The sequence below is a fragment of the Sus scrofa genome, chromosome 6, assembly GCF_054392235.1.
Source record: "Sus scrofa isolate SSC_HxYL_T2T_F1_AM1 chromosome 6, Sscrofa_HxYL_maternal_Yorkshire_Landrace_v2.0, whole genome shotgun sequence".
NCBI classification, from domain to species: Eukaryota; Metazoa; Chordata; class Mammalia; order Artiodactyla; family Suidae; genus Sus; species Sus scrofa.
The window spans coordinates 90,296,020-90,311,223 of record NC_139388.1 but is presented as its reverse complement, the minus strand read 5'-3'; the positions used below and the strand labels follow the sequence as shown (position 1 = coordinate 90,311,223).

The following is a 15,204-nucleotide window of genomic DNA, read 5'->3' as shown; positions in this document are numbered from 1 at the left end:
AGACCCAGGTTCCTGCTGCGTGACCTTGTGCCATCAGCCACCTGCTCTGATCCGAGGTTCCCACAGCTGGACCAAAGTGGACTCTGACATCAACCTCTTCCATAAAACCCAAGAAGCTCTAGGATCCAGTTCTGCCCAGACTATGGAGCCTCCTACAGTTATGGGACATCACACTTGCTTCTCTCCCAATCATTCAGAAAAAAAGGGTCTGATTATCAGCCTCCAGGGACAAAAAATAAAGCTACATATTTTCAAAATAGTTGTCTCTTTTTCAGGGCTGCTGCTGGCTTTGGCTCTAGCCCAGGAGGGGGCCTCTTGGATGAGGAGTTGGGGGAACCTCAGGATTTGAGTGTCCGTGAGCCTGAGGCTAAGGAGGGCAAAGGGCAGGAGGGAGCAAGCTTGGCAGTGGGCCAGGACCCCTCTGGAGTTTGGGGCTTGTTTCTTAATCCTTTCCTTCCTTTGTTGGCCAGAGCGGGCTGCCAGGAGAGGCAGGGGAAGCAGTGGGTGGGACCAGGGAGACGGAGGAGTCCAATTCATGATGATTTAAGTGGAGCTGCTTTTGATGGGTGCCCATGACCCGCAGACGCTGGGCCAGGCCATCTGCAGGGATTACCTCACTGAAGCTCCGCCCTTCGCTCTGAGGAAGGCGGCTGTCCTCCCGTTGCTGAGGTGGAAACTGAGGTTCCAAGAGGGCAAATGAATGAAGGCCACACAGCTCATAAGTGACAGAGCTGCCAGGGAACACAGGTTGTAACTCCTGAGAGAGACAGTCACTGGGTGTGAGTAGAGGGGAGCTAAAAAGGAACAGGGAGGGAAGGGGGGTGGGGGAGGAGCTGGCTGGAGAGGCCCGGGCAGTCTCAGTGAGGGGCGCAGGCAGCTGTGAGGGTGCAGGAAGGGGAGGGGAGTGAGTGATCGCCTCCAAGGACACCATCTCCAAAGCCCTGGGTGATCTGGGCCTGCTTCCCTGTCATCTCGCATCACTGTCTACCTCTCCCTTTCTGCTCCGCCCCCTCCAAACTACGGACTTAGAAGCAGAACACATTATGTAGGTCTAAGCCTTCACACATGCTGTTCCCTACGCCTAGAAATCTGTTCCCTCCACTGCTTACCTAGAGCTCTTATTGATCCTTCAAATCTCAGCTTAGCTCTCTCTTCCCCTGATGCCTAGAGAGTTAACCCACTCTGCTGGGCTCTCTTGGAAGTGTTTCTTGTTTCCTGAGGGGTAGGAACCCCGTCAGAGTCATCTTTGTGCCCCCAGAGCCTTGGACACCATCTGTGCTTGATAGACGTTGTGTTTTTTTGTTTGTTTGTTTTTTGTTTTTGTCTTTTTGCTATTTCTTGGGCCGCTCCCGCAGCATATGGAGGTTCCCAGGCTAGGGGTCCAATCGGAGCTGTAGCCACCGGCCTACACCAGAGCCACAGCAACGCTGGATCTGAGCCGTGTCTGCAACCTACACCACAGCTCAGGGCAATGCTGGATCCTTAACCCACTGAGCAAGGCCAGGGACCGAACCCGCAACCTCATGGTTCCTAGTCGGATTCATTAACTGCTGCGCCACGACAGGAATTCCTTTTTATTTATTTATTTTTTTAGACGTTGTATTTTATCATTGAATCTTTGAGGCAGACAAAACAAGTTCTCTCATGCTCACTCTCAAGGCGAGGACAACAGGGCAAGAGAGGGAGTGACTTCTAGGGGTCACAGAGACATGCAGTGACACTGGTAGGGCTAGAACCCAGGGCTCCTCTGCATCTCACAGCCCCTGCCCAGCCCCCACCCTAAAGAGCTCTCACCCTTGCCAGACCAGCCAGGGTCACCACAAGGGACCCCCAAGGGAGGAGTAGGGGGCATTGGCCCTGGTGGCCAGCTCAGACATAGCTGCTGTCTGAGGTGGAAGGTGACAAGGAGCAGACAATGGCTTTTACCCCCCAACCCAGCTGTGTCCCTCGGCCAGAGACCCTGGCAGGCCCCGTCACCCCAGACCCAAGACCTCACTCACCTGCCTGCCCACTGCAGGCCCTTACCACACCCTGCTGGCTCTCTTTCCTGGACAGAGCTCACAGCCACCCCTGCTCTGCATCCCATGGCCCAGTCCCAGGCCCCATATCTTGGCATCTCTCACCTAGAGAGTCACCCCTGCCCCTCCCCTCCTTTCTGTCCTCCACCCCAAGTGACCCTCCTGAAATACAAGTCTGACCACGCCATCCCCCTGCTTTATATTCGATGGTCCCCCATGGCCTCTGGGTCAAGCCCCCTAACTCCCCTGGGCCTGTCTCTATAACCACATCCCCCAAGTGCAGCTCATGGCTCTGGAAGTTGGCAAAGCAGCTCCTCCACTAGGAATGCCCTTTCTCCTGCTTTTTGCCTGAGGAGATATTCACAGTTCACACTTTAGTGCATCGATCAAAGATGGAGTTGGCAGTTTCTGTGTCCTTCTCCTCAACCAGACTCTGAGCTCCAGGGGGAGGAGGTAGTGGGGAAAGAGGTGATACAGACTAATCTCTGTATCATGCCCAGCACAGCGCCTGGCTCGGAGTGGGTATGGGTGGAAGCAGATGGCTAGGAAAAGGAGGTTCTTTCTTACTTTCGAGAGCCCTCCTCCCTCCCTTCGCCCTACTTGCAGGTGCCTTTCAGAACCTGTTAGATTAGTTACTTCCTGCCTGTCCCCAGGGGGTTCCTCCCAGACCTGGTCTCCACTGTCTCAAGAGGGATATCTTTCTAATCCCCAAATAATACTCACAACTATAACTACAATAATAGCAATAATTACTATCATTGAGAATTCACCATGTACCTTACATGCATTATTTAATCCTCATAAGATCTTTTTTTAATCCCCATTTTACAGATAAGGAAATTAAGGCTCTAAAAGGGGGAATGTCTTGCCCAAGGTCACACAACTGGCAAGCGATAGATGCAGGATTCAGGCCAGCTCTGTCTGACTCTCAGCAGCTACACTGTTGGGCCTTCTCCTGCTTTCTGTGCTCTCCTTTCTTCAAAACTCTGAGAGCACCAGGTTGGGAAGGGGTACAGTGTGTGTGTGTGTGTGTGTGTGTGTGTGTGTGGTAGTAGTAGTGTATTCAGCGAACAGTCCAGCGGCTCCCACCAGTCCTATGCCGGGGTTGGAGATGGACAGAGAAGACTCAGATCCAGTCATTGCCTCCTTGGGGGAGGTAAGAGAATTTCACATTAAGAATTGAGGCTATGTTACACCAGTCAGAATGGCCATCATTAATAAATCCACAAATAACAAGTGCTGGAGGGGCTGTGGAGAAAAGGGAACCCTCCTGCACTGTTGGTGGGAATGTAAACTGGTACAGCCACTATGGAGAACAGTTTGGAGATACCTTAGAAATCTATACATAGAACTTCCATATGATCCCGCAATCCCACTCTTGGGCATCTATCCGGACAAAACTCTACTTAAAAGAGACACGTGCACCCGCATGTTCATTGCAGCACTATTCACAATAGCCAAGACATGGAAACAACCCAAATGTCCATCGACAGACGATTGGATTAGGAAGATGTGGTATATATACACAATGGAATACTACTCAGCCATAAAAAAGAATGACATAATGCCATTTGCAGCAACATGGATGGAACTAGAGAATCTCATACTGAGTGAAATGAGCCAGAAAGACAAAGACAAATACCATATGATATCACTTAGAACTGAAATCTAATATCCAGCACAAATGAACATCTCCTCAAAAAAGAAAATCATGGACTTGGAGAAGAGACTCGTGGCTGCCTGATGGGAGGGGGAGGGAGTGGGAGGGATTGGGAGCTTGGGCTTATCAGACACAACTTAGAATAGATTTACAAGGAGATCCTGCTGAATAGCATTGAGAACTATGTCTAGATACTCATGTTGCAACAGAACAAAGGGTGGGGGAAAAAATGTAATTGTAATGTATACATGTAAGGATAACCTGACCCCCTTGCTGTACAGTGGGAAAATAAAAAAAAAAAAAAAAAAAAAGAATTGAGGCTATGGAGTGAGCAGACTTGGGTCTGAGCCCCACCTCCACCCCTAAATAACTATGTGACTCTGGGTAACTCACTTGATTTACTCAGCACCAGTTCCTTCATGCATAAAAGTAGAGACCATACTGCCTACCTCACAGGGTCACTGGGAGGACTAGATGAGATAATGTGTCTGAAATAGCACATAACAACCAGCCCAGTATATAAGAAACATCCAATAAATGACAACAGTCCATAGAGAGACTAGAGCTTCTCAGGCTCCCCAGGCCAAGGCAGGATGCCATTCTCTAGGCACTAAGAGGGATGATGATGATGATGCCTTGCCCACCTGTTTGCCCTTTGAATATCCTTCTGGGGAGGGATTTATTTATTAACTCCCCCCCCACCTTTTTTTTGGCTGCGCTCATGGTATGCAGAGGTTCCTGGGCCAGGGATCAAATCTGTACCACAGCAGTAAATAGAGCCACAGCAATGACAATGTTGCATCCTTAACCTGCTGAGCCTCTAGGGAACTCCTATTAACACCATTTTACAGAGGAAGCTACCAAGGCCCAGAGAAGGTGGGTTCGTGAACCAAGTCACACAGCAAAAAACGGCGGAGCTGGGACCTCCATTGAGCTACTTCCACACTGGGCAGAACCCAGCCCTTATCCCTGGGCCCTGGCCAGCCTGCTGGGGAATCAGGGGCTCCCAACTTCTGGATTCTAATTCCACAGGGGTGAGAAGTTAAACGTAAGAGAAAGGAGCCAAAAAGAGAAACGCTTTACTTAGTCCCCCCCAGAATGAGCCCAGTGCTGGGAGGAAACCAACAATTACTAAGCAGGGCCTTGTGCCTAGACTTCTCATTGGCTCCTTCCCACACCAGTGTGGGACAAGTGGGTTTTGTTTTTGTTTTTGTTTTTGTCTTTTTTAGGGCCGAACCTGTGACATATGGAGGTTCCCAGGCTAGGGGCTGAATCAGAGCTGTTGCTGCCAGCTTATACCACAGCCACAGCAACTCAGGATCTGAGCCATGTCTGCGACCTACAACCACAGCTCATGGCAACGCCAGATCCTTAACCCACTGAGCGAGGCCAGGGATCGAACCCACAACCTCATGGTTCCTAGTTGGATTTGTTTCCACTGCTCTATGACGGGAACGCCCAACAAGTGTCACAATATGCATGTCACAGATGAGGCCGCCAAGACTCAGAGAGGTTAGTGACTTGTCCAAGGTCACACAGCTGGGAAAGTGGCAGTTCTATGCGTCAGAGCCCCTCCTTACCCCTCCCACCTTCAGCCTCAGACCTTCCCAGCCACCCTCCCCTCTGGGCTGCATCAGGTCACTCCTTCCCCAGGCCGAAGCCAAGACCCTGAGTCTAGCTGCTTAAGGCCCTCTCTCTGATTATTGCCAGCTTGGTACTTGATCCCACACTCAGTTCAGAGGCCCCAGAGCCCACTTATCAGAGCTCTGGCCCCCAAGGAACTCACGGTCTTGTGAACAAAGAGAGGACTCGCATTCACTGAGCCTCTGTGATGCTGGGCACTTCATAACCATTAGCCACATAATCCAGTACAAAGCATATGGATAGGTGCATAGCGACACTGAATTGATATGTTCTTTCATTGAGAAATACTCATGGTGCACCTACTACATGCCTCTGTATCCTAGGTGCTGAGATATAGCAGTGAACAGGTGAACAAACATCCCAGCCTGTGTCAGGTTGGTGTTCACATTCCCACTTTACTGATGCAAAACTGAGATGCAAAGAGCCACCCAGCTGCCTGTGGCAGAATTAAGGATTCTGTTCCAGGCCCATCTGCCCCCAAAGACCTTTGCATTGTATCACGTGACCCAAAAAATCACTATGTCAGGCATCTGGAGAGAAGCCAGCTGGTTGTGACAGGATCCTAACTTCAGAGTTAGGATCTTCCCTCAGCCCTGCCACCCCCAGCCCTGGTCCTCCCTTTACACCACCCAGTGGCCTTAGAGCCACAAGACACACATTAGAATAGAGCCCATGTGGCAGTTACTTAGCCAAGCCAGTACTCACCCAGATGCAGCCATAGGGTCACACAGCCGTCAGGGAGAAGTCGGGGAGCCATCGCCGCAACGGCACATGGAAACAAAAGACAGCAGTGAGATACAGGCACAGCCAACAGGCAAGATTCTGGGGCCCCTCTTGGCCTGGGTCCCCTGCCCTCCCTCTGCCTTGGGGGCTCTCTGGGGCGGATACCTTCTTAGTCAGCAATCTGATAATCAGATAATCTACCCTGAGCTCATCAGGCCCCCTAGGGCCCAGCCCACTAGAGGCAGCAGGATCCCTATGGACAAACAGCTGAGCACCTACTGTATGTCAGCCAGGTGTTGGTCCCTGCCCTCATGGAGGCTACAGTCAGTGAGGAGGCAATCTAAAAATAGTAACTGAGGACTTCTCCTGTGGCTCGCAGCATAACTACTAGCGTTGCTCCTACAGCGGCTGTGGCCCAACCCCCGGCTCAGGAACGTCCATATGCCACAGGTGCAGCCACTTGTTTAAAAAATAAATAGGAGTTCCCGTCATGGTGCAGTGGTTAACGAATCCGACTAGGAACCATGAGGTTGCGGGTTCAGTCCCTGCCCTTGCTCAGTGGGTTAAGGATCCAGCATTGCCGTGAGCTGTGGTGTAGGTTGCAGACGCGGCTCGGATCCCGCGTTGCTGTGGCTCTAGTGTAGGCCAGTGGCTACAGCTCCGATTGGACCCCTAGCCTGGGAACCTCCATATGCCGCGGGAGCGGCCCAATAAATAGCTGAAAAGACCAAAAAAAAAAAAGAACCTGGGTTCCTAGCTTGGCTCTACCACTTACTAGCTTCCTGACACTAGGCCTATTTTTTAACTTCTCTGTGCCTATTAATTCATCTGTAAAATGGGGAAAGTATTAGTACCCACCTCCAGGGCTGCTGTGAAGATTGAGTTAATATATGTAAAAATATATTTACATATATTAACCTGTATAGACATGCAGGGGTTTGGGCCGGCCGGGTGAGGGGGTGGCCATGCCCATGGAATGTGGAAGTTCCTAGGCCAGGGATCGAACACACACCACAGCAGACCAGAGCTGCTGTGGTGACAATGCCAGATTCTTAACCTGCTATGCCACAAAACAATGCCTGGCACACAGTGACAGGAAACTGTTCACTGTATTAGCTACTCTTATCACAAGGTGCTGCAGGCATGGGTTTCAGAGGGACCCAGCACCCACCTGATAAGGTAGAGGTTATAGGAGACAATATGAGGTGACACTCTGAGCTCAATGCCTGGTGTGTGGTCACTAATTAATAAATAGTGGTATATTCTTAGGGCTTTTCTCCAGCACATCACCAGGGAAAAGCATCTCAGCAGAGGAGCTGTCAGAAGGCTCCCTCCCCACAAACACACATCCAGAACTGCAGCTTTGGACCGAAAAATAACCAGCACCCACAATCTCACCGGATTCTACAAATGTCTCATCTCTTCTGACCTTCGCAATAACCCAGGAAGTAAACAAAGGCAAAATTATCACCATTCCCATTTATAGATGAGGACACAGAGGTGCAGGGACTCCTCTCTGTGTTCTTGGCTGCCCCCGTCACATCTCCAAGCCTAGTTAGGTGGTCAAGCCAGGATTCCAACTGGCGTCTGCCTGGATTTTGTTCTCCAGGTCTTTCTTTCCACTTTCCCTCCCGTCTCTGCAATACCAGCTGCCCAGCCCCAGAGAAGCCTTTGAACCTCTCCAACCTCAGTTCCTTCATCCAAAATAGTCAAACAGCCAGCCCAGGATCCAAGCTCTTCCTGACCCAGACTCTCCCTCCACAGGCTGAGCCACTGCTACCTGACCCCTTCTCTAACCCTTTACCCCATCGCCGACCTCAGCCACTCACCAGCGGGCCAAGGAATGTCTGCACTCAACTACACTAAACTCCTGCTTTACAGATAGAAAAACAGGTTCAAACTGGCCACATACCCAAGGCTGCCTTTCAGTGCCCAGCTCTTGCACCTGAGTGTGGTCAGGCAGAGCTGGCCCTCTGGAGAAACTCCCTGGGGGGCCCTGACCCACAAGGTGCTCCCTCTGCGCCTTTGCCCCCTCACTGGGCCCAGCCCGACCATCCCAGAACTTTGAGCTCACCCAGTAGGGGTCAGGCAGTTTCTGCAAGAAAGGGCTAAGCAGTGTGGAGGCTCCCCTTTGAGTTGAATCTGGGCTTTGGAGTCAGAGAGACCTGAGTTAGAATCCCAGCCCAGCTACTGCCTGCACTTCTGTGAAATAAGGATAACAGCTCTTCCCTCACAAGGATGTAAAGATTACATTAGTTAATGCTGCATACTAAGGGCTTGGCACAGAGTGCCATGCACAAGAAGTGCTCAAGAGGCTGCAGCTCTAATTCTGATTAGAGAGCACAGGACTGGGGGGCCCATCACCCCATTTTCTCTCCTCTTCTCACATGGGGTGAGAGTAGCCCCAACCAGGTCCTGGAGGCTGTAGTAACGGTACTAGAAGATCCTTAGAGACTCCAGATTCACCCAGCCCTCCCATTTCATATAAAGAGAAACTGAGATCCAGGAAAAAAGGGACTTCCCGCAGGCTATCAGGGAGTAGAATCCCGCCCCTTTTATTTATTTATTTGTGTGTGTGTGTGTGTGTGTGTGTGTGTGTGTGTGTGTGTGTGTCTTTTTGCCATTTCTAGGGCCGCACCCGCGGCACATGGAGGTTCCCAGGCTAGGGGTCTAATCGGAGCTACAGTACCTACACCAGAGCCACAGCAATACAGGATCCAAGCCAAATCTGCAACCTACACCACAGCTCACAGCAACGCCGGATCCTTAGCCCACTGAGCAAGACCAGGGATCGAACCTGCAACCTCATGGTTCCTAGTCAGATTCGTTAACCACTGAGGCAGGACGGGAACTCCCTGCCCCTTTTAATAAACATCATAATCTTAAGCTTGAGGAGATTCTGTATCCCCCATCCCCCAGGGGACTATTATAAAGTCCCCCAACAAATCTCAGGCCACCATGACCTATATGATGAACGCTTTGTGGGTATCCCATTCAGCTCTTTGCCTAGCGAACCTGTGTATAGCACACAGTAGGTGCTCAGGAAATGCTTAGGGAATAACCCCCATGTAATCCCTCTGGTTCCGCAGCTCTATTCAGGCTCCCCCTCCAGGGGATCTCTCCTTGCATCTCCCTTCTTTGCTCTCACCCCTGCCAGCCTCTGTCTCAGATCCTACCAGCTGCACCCAACTCCAGCCAGCAGAGCTCTAGGCCTCCAGAGGCCTGTACAGCGTCAGCATCTTCCCAGCCAGGCTGGGATGTTTCTGCTCAGCACAGCCAGCCGGGCTCCCAGCCAGGGTCCACTCTGCAGAGGGGGTGCTGGCCTTGTCCTGCCAGAGGCCCCACCCCCATTGGCCTAGGGAGTGGGGCAGCCTGGGAGCTTCTATTGGCACCTGGGGCCTTCAGAAGGGAGGCCAGCCTGGCCTAGGCAGTTCAGAGATGGGCTGATCGAGAGACAGACAGGTGCCACCACACACCCAGGCACTCCACCCACATCCCACTGCTAGGACCTGGCAGGCCCTGCCTGACTCTCCTATATACACAGAGGAAACCTCAGGGCTTCCCCACTCCATTTCTTTCTGAAAACACCCCCACCCTAGAACACCACACACTCATTGCCTCATCTGATTCTGCTAATGCCTGGATTATTGACCAAGGAGGCACCTGGAGCTCAGAGAGGTGAAGTGACTCATGCAAGCTCACACAGCAAGGAAGTAGCAGGGCCAGGATTCAAACCCAGTTCTGCTGCATGCCAAGCCTACAGAGTACCAGAGGTCCCCTCTATTCCTCCTCTCTGCTCCCTACAGCTTCTGGATCCCCTTCTTCCCAAACCTTCCAGCCCCTCTGCAAAGTCCCTCCTCCCACAGTCCTAGTCAGAATTAACAGTTCCCACCTCCTGGCTGCTACAACATTTTGTTTACATGCACCTGACAGCAGAAGGGTACAGGAGTTATTTCAGGGGTGTCTGTCTCTCTGACACTCCGAAGGGCCCGAAAGGCAGGAAGTGACTCCAGTATGTGCTCCTTAGACCTGAGAGTCTATCTCCAGCCTCCCCCTCCCCCCATGCAAAAGTCCTCTGGTCTCCTCCTGTTGATACCCTCCCCATCTCCAGCCTCCAGTCAAGACTGGTCCCCAGGCCTGTAACTGGGATGAAGGTTGGGGACATGCCACAACTTCAGGGACTCTGCGCCAGAGCTATGGCCTCTCTCCTGGCCCCCCTCTCTTCCCTTCAGTATCTGAGCCGCTGCCCTGCCCCTGACACCAGACAGGGACTCCCAAGTCCCAGCCTAGGTAAGGCTCTCCCCAAGCCTCCTCCTGGAGAAAAGGGCTCCAGAAGCAGAGAAGGGGCTGCCTTCCTCCCTAATCCGGGAACTTGAGGGGTCACATTCAACCAGGAGAAGCTGCGCACTGGGAGTAACCTCCTCCAACCCTTCGTGATAGTCCCCCCCACCCCCAGTCCTTCCGGGGCTGGGCTGAGGTCGGTCTGGACAAATTCCCGCCTCCAGTTTGCTGGAGAAGTCCTATGCTACCCCAGAGAGGTGGGGTGTGCTGGAAAGTGTAGGTGAGGGCAGAAAACTCTTCGAGAAAGCCAGAGGACAGGGGCAGGGAAAGACTGGGTCATGCAGAGAGGAGATGAGTCACAAGGACCCGGGGGATGAGAATCAGAAGCCGGAACCAGAGCCCGACAGAGTCCGGCAGATCAGAGACGCAGAGAGAGAAGTCCCCTAGACCACGCCTGGAAGAGAGCATGTGCGGCCGGGGCGGCGACCGGAGAGCCACCCTGGCGGGCAGAGCCGGCGCCCCAGCTCTCGGGTCCCTGAGTCCGGAAACTCAAAGTCAGTTACGTAAGAGCCAGAGCAATCCAGGGGCCCCGGAGCCGGGTGCCCCTTCCCGCTGTGCGCCGCCAGCCCGCCCGCCTGCTCCGCGGGCGCTGCAGCCTGCCCGGCAGGAGCACGCGGGGCCTGACAGGGCGGGGTTGTGGGGGGAGCGCTTGTGCTGCAGCACTCCGCAGAGACCCGCCGGCTGGCACCCAACCCAGGACCCCCGCCGCAGACAGACCCGGGACCCGCTGGGACCGCCAACGCCAAGCGTCCAGCTTCGGACGCGAGCTCTAGGACCCCCTTCCTGTCGCCCCTGCCCTCCCTGCACCCTGAACTTCGAGACGCCCAGGCCCCTATGGACCTCCAGTTCGGAACTTGGAACTCGGGACTCCTAGAGCCCCCGACCCCGACCCTTAGAACCAGATATGTCCCCTCCCGTGGGACGGCCTGGGCCCTTGGGCACAGGTCCATCTGTTTGTCACCCCGTCCCTCCCGGGGGCCCGGGGTCGCCCCCCAGGCGGTCCAGGCTCACCTGGGCCGGACCGGGCGGAGACCTGGCCGGGCCGGGCCGGACCGCGTTCTCGCCCTCCGCCGCTCTCGCCCTTTAAGAGGTTCCTGCCACTTTGCCCCGCCGGGGGCCTCCACCTGCACTGACAGGGCAACTCTGGCTTGAAGCCCCGCCCCCGACCCGGGGCGCCTTCTGATAGGCGCAGACAACTGCCATTCGGTGGGGCGGCGGGGCGAACGGGGCAGGACAGAGTGAATGTCGCAACCGGGAAGGGGCGGGGCCTGCAGGTGCGGCCTGATGGTACGGCCAGCTGTGGGCGGTCGAGGGCTCACCCGTTGGGTCTGGGGAGGGTTGGGGAGGGAGTTCCTAGATTGGCTGGTGTGGATTCTGACGTCATACGCCTAAAGTATGATGCAATTTTCCACGTGGTGCTACCCCTAAGGGCTGGAAGGGAGACAGGGATTTGGTCATAGGGGACCTAGGGAAGCAACCCTGGCGAGGACACCTGGATGACCTGTCCCACCTGTGTGACCTTGAGTGAGTCACATCTCTGAATCTTTCCTCAACTATGAATCTTAGAATGTCTTCCTGAGAATTAGCAGTATATGTTAAATGCCAAACACAGGTCTGGCACACAGTGGGTGGCATTCAGTAAATGTGGGCTTTCATTCCCCTTATTCCCATCTTGCCACTCTTTTTTTTTTTTTTTTTTTTTTTTCCAGGGCCTCACACGCAGCGTATGGAGGTTCCCAGCCTAGGGGTCCAGTCGGAGCTGTAGCTCCTGGCCTACCAACAGCAATGCCAGATCTGAGCTGCGTCTGGGACCTATGCTACAGCTCAGCTCAGTGGATCTTTAACCCACTGAAGGAGTTCAGGGACAGAACCTGCATCCTCATGGTTACTAGGCAGATTCTTTACCCCTGAGCCATGAGGGCAACTCCTTGCCACTCTTCTCAAAGATTTTCCCCCTCCTGATCCCATCTGATCAGTGCTAAAAGGGGCTTGTGTGGTTACTGGTCCATGTCCCCTCCCCTCTCTACCTTATTCCAGACCTGTGCTCACATACCTCCAATGACAGGAAGCTCACCATCTTCCAGGCAGGCCTCCTTCATTTTAAAAACGTCCTGAAACTTCAAAAGCTCATTCAAAGTTTATGGCCAAATCTGCCCTTTAAGAGTTCTACCCACAGAGAACATACCTAATCCCCTTTCCACTTTGAGGAATCACAGAATCATAGAATCATAGAATTTTTCAGGTTGGAGAGCCATGGAGAGCTAATCCCTTCTGGGGACAGATGGGGCAAACTGAAGCCTACTAAGGACAAATGACTTCCTATGACTTCAGTGGTCTTCCAATTAGATGGGCTCTGAAATCAGACTGCCTGGGTCTCAGTCCCCAGCATTGGCACTTACAAGCTGCCTGTCATTAAATGAAATAATCCAGGTAAAATACTAAGAACAGTGCCAGTCTCAGGGTGAGCATCCAAAAAGTGTTAGCATTTATTATGATTATTGATGTTAATGTTATATCAAGGTCATAAATTCATGTTTTGCCCCCCAAATTCACTGAAGCCTCCTCTGAGTCTTGTTGACAGTTTCAGGGCCCTGATCTCTGCCTTCAAGAGGCTCACAATCTAGCAGAGGAGGAGCTGACTCGGTCCCTAGATCTGGGGGTGGCATTCCAACAAAGATGGGCAGACTCTAATGCCCCAGAGAAACTTTAATTCCTTTGATGGAAATCTAAACACTCGAGACCCTTTCAATCCCTAGCCCAGTGGAATCCATAGGGAAAAATGTCACACCCAGGTTCCCAAAGACTATTAGCACACCTTTCACTTGTCCACACGCTCACCTGCCCACCAGATGGTATTGCCCAGTGGTTAGCGTTTGGGATTTGGAGGCAACTGAGTCCAAGCTCTTCATCTTATCAGCTTTGTACCTCTGGGCAAATCACTTTCCCTCTGAATTAATCATAGCCCTAACTTCATGTGGAGCTGTTTCGAAAATTAAATGAGTATGTGAAAATACATATGCAAATACCCAGTAATGGAGCGAGCATTATTTTTTAATTGCTCCCACATGTATTCGTGCACCCAAGAGAGAGCTGGCTGTGAATGCCTTAATTTAGCCTCAGCAAAAGGGGTTTCCCTCCCCCACCCCCATGCCTCCTCTTCGGACTCTCGTCCTCAATCGAAGAGGCGGGGCCAGGAGCATCCCGCAGCGGCCAGACTGGGCTGTTCTAAGGAGCCCCGCAAGCCGGTCCGCCCCGCCTCGTTGATCAGGGCGGGCACTTGGCTCCTCCCCTGTTAGGCAAGAGCAGCCTGTGGGTGACTCAGCAGCGACAACGCCTGCCCCGACCTGATAAGTGTGTGTGCCTGGGAATGTGTGTGTGGTGGGGGTGGCCAGGAAGGGTTCTGTGTTTTTGAGGTCGTGCGTGGGACGTACCTGTGGGAATGTGCTTATGATCTTGATCTTGTGCGTGTGTCTCTTTTCTGTGTATTTGGGGGGAGGGGGGAATCTATGGGTGTGACAGGGTGCCCTCGTTGGTGAGTTTGTACAGAGGGCGTGACTCTCAATGTGTTTGGCTCCCTCTGCCATATAAACAGGTTTCCACCCCGCCTTCCCGCCTCCCTGCCTCCCTCTCCCCCACCTCCCCCAGGCCCTGCCCAGGGCCGTGTCTGCCGAGACAGCTTGGGCTTCTTGTTGAGGTGACTTGTACGCTTGTGTGGGTAAAAGTCACTGGGTTGGGGGGCGGGAGGTGGGTGCTGGGGTGCAGTTGCTCTCACTGCCTGGAGGCCCCCTGCCCTACTGCCTTGCCTGTGAAGTCTCCACCTCCCACCCCAGACTCAGGGAGTCATTCGTTCCCTGAGATATTCGCTTTGGGAGGCCTCCAGAGGCATCACTGTTATTACCTGCATTCTCTCATTTGATCCTATGGGATCCTTAACATGTTCTGAAGGGTGCCTAAGAGCAGAAGTGACAGCCCAGGGTCACACAGCTCAAAAGTAATAGAAGGCATGAAGGTTACAGGCAGAGGGTAGTCTTTTTCCCTAGGTTGAGCGCCCAGTTTGCCTGGGGCCTGTGGGGGACTGATAAGCTGGGGGAGGGGGCAGGGAAACCAACCTGTTTGTGCCTCCCTCTCCTCCTCTGAGTTGCATGGGCCTCCAGCCAAGTCCTTATCCTGCCAGAGCCTGGGCACTGCCCTCAGCTGATGGGGTGATTGGGTTTTGAGTGATAAAGAGGCCAGGAGACAGGCTAGGGGGTTGGGGGGAGGGGGCAGAGCTAATACAGGGAGCATCTGACCAGTCCCCTGCTAAGTCTAGGAGGAGAAGGCTGTCATAAGACCAGGCAAGTGGGAAGCTCAGGCCTGAGATGGGGCGTATGGCTGGAATCTGTTGCAGCTTTGAATCCTGACTCTACTTGGGCAAACGTATGACCTGGCCAGTCATATTTCTCTCCTAGGCTCTCTCCTCATCAGTCCAATGAGGCGCCCCTCCTGCCTGCCTCTCCAGGACATCATGACTCCGGGATATTAGATGGGAAAGCCCTTTGTACACTGCAAGCTGTTCTCCATACATAATGGACGTTTCTGTTGTGATTCACAGCCTCCTACAATGAAGGGCCTAAAGCAACTGAATACCCAGAGACCAGAGAGAGAAAAGGATCGCATCTGAGGGATTAGGGAAGATGGCCTTTAGAAGGTGACCTTCCAGCTAGACTTTTAATTTTTTTTTTTTTTTTTTTTTGTCTTTTTTGTTGTTGTTGCTATTTCTTGGGCCGCTCCCGCGGCATATGGAGGTTCCCAGGCTAGGGGTCTAATCGGAGCTGTAGC

At 53.0% G+C, this 15,204-nt stretch overlaps 1 protein-coding gene across 1 annotated transcript in view; it reads right to left on the bottom strand.

Moving 5' to 3' along the window:
• Positions 1-11,490, bottom strand: part of EPB41 (erythrocyte membrane protein band 4.1) — a 189,554-nt gene extending 178,064 nt beyond the window's left edge. The window contains exon 1 of the mRNA XM_084963563.1: positions 11,398-11,490. The gene's annotated coding sequence lies outside the window, so the exon portion shown is untranslated. The remainder of the gene's footprint in view (positions 1-11,397) is intronic.
• Between the last annotated feature and the right edge of the window lie 3,714 nt (positions 11,491-15,204).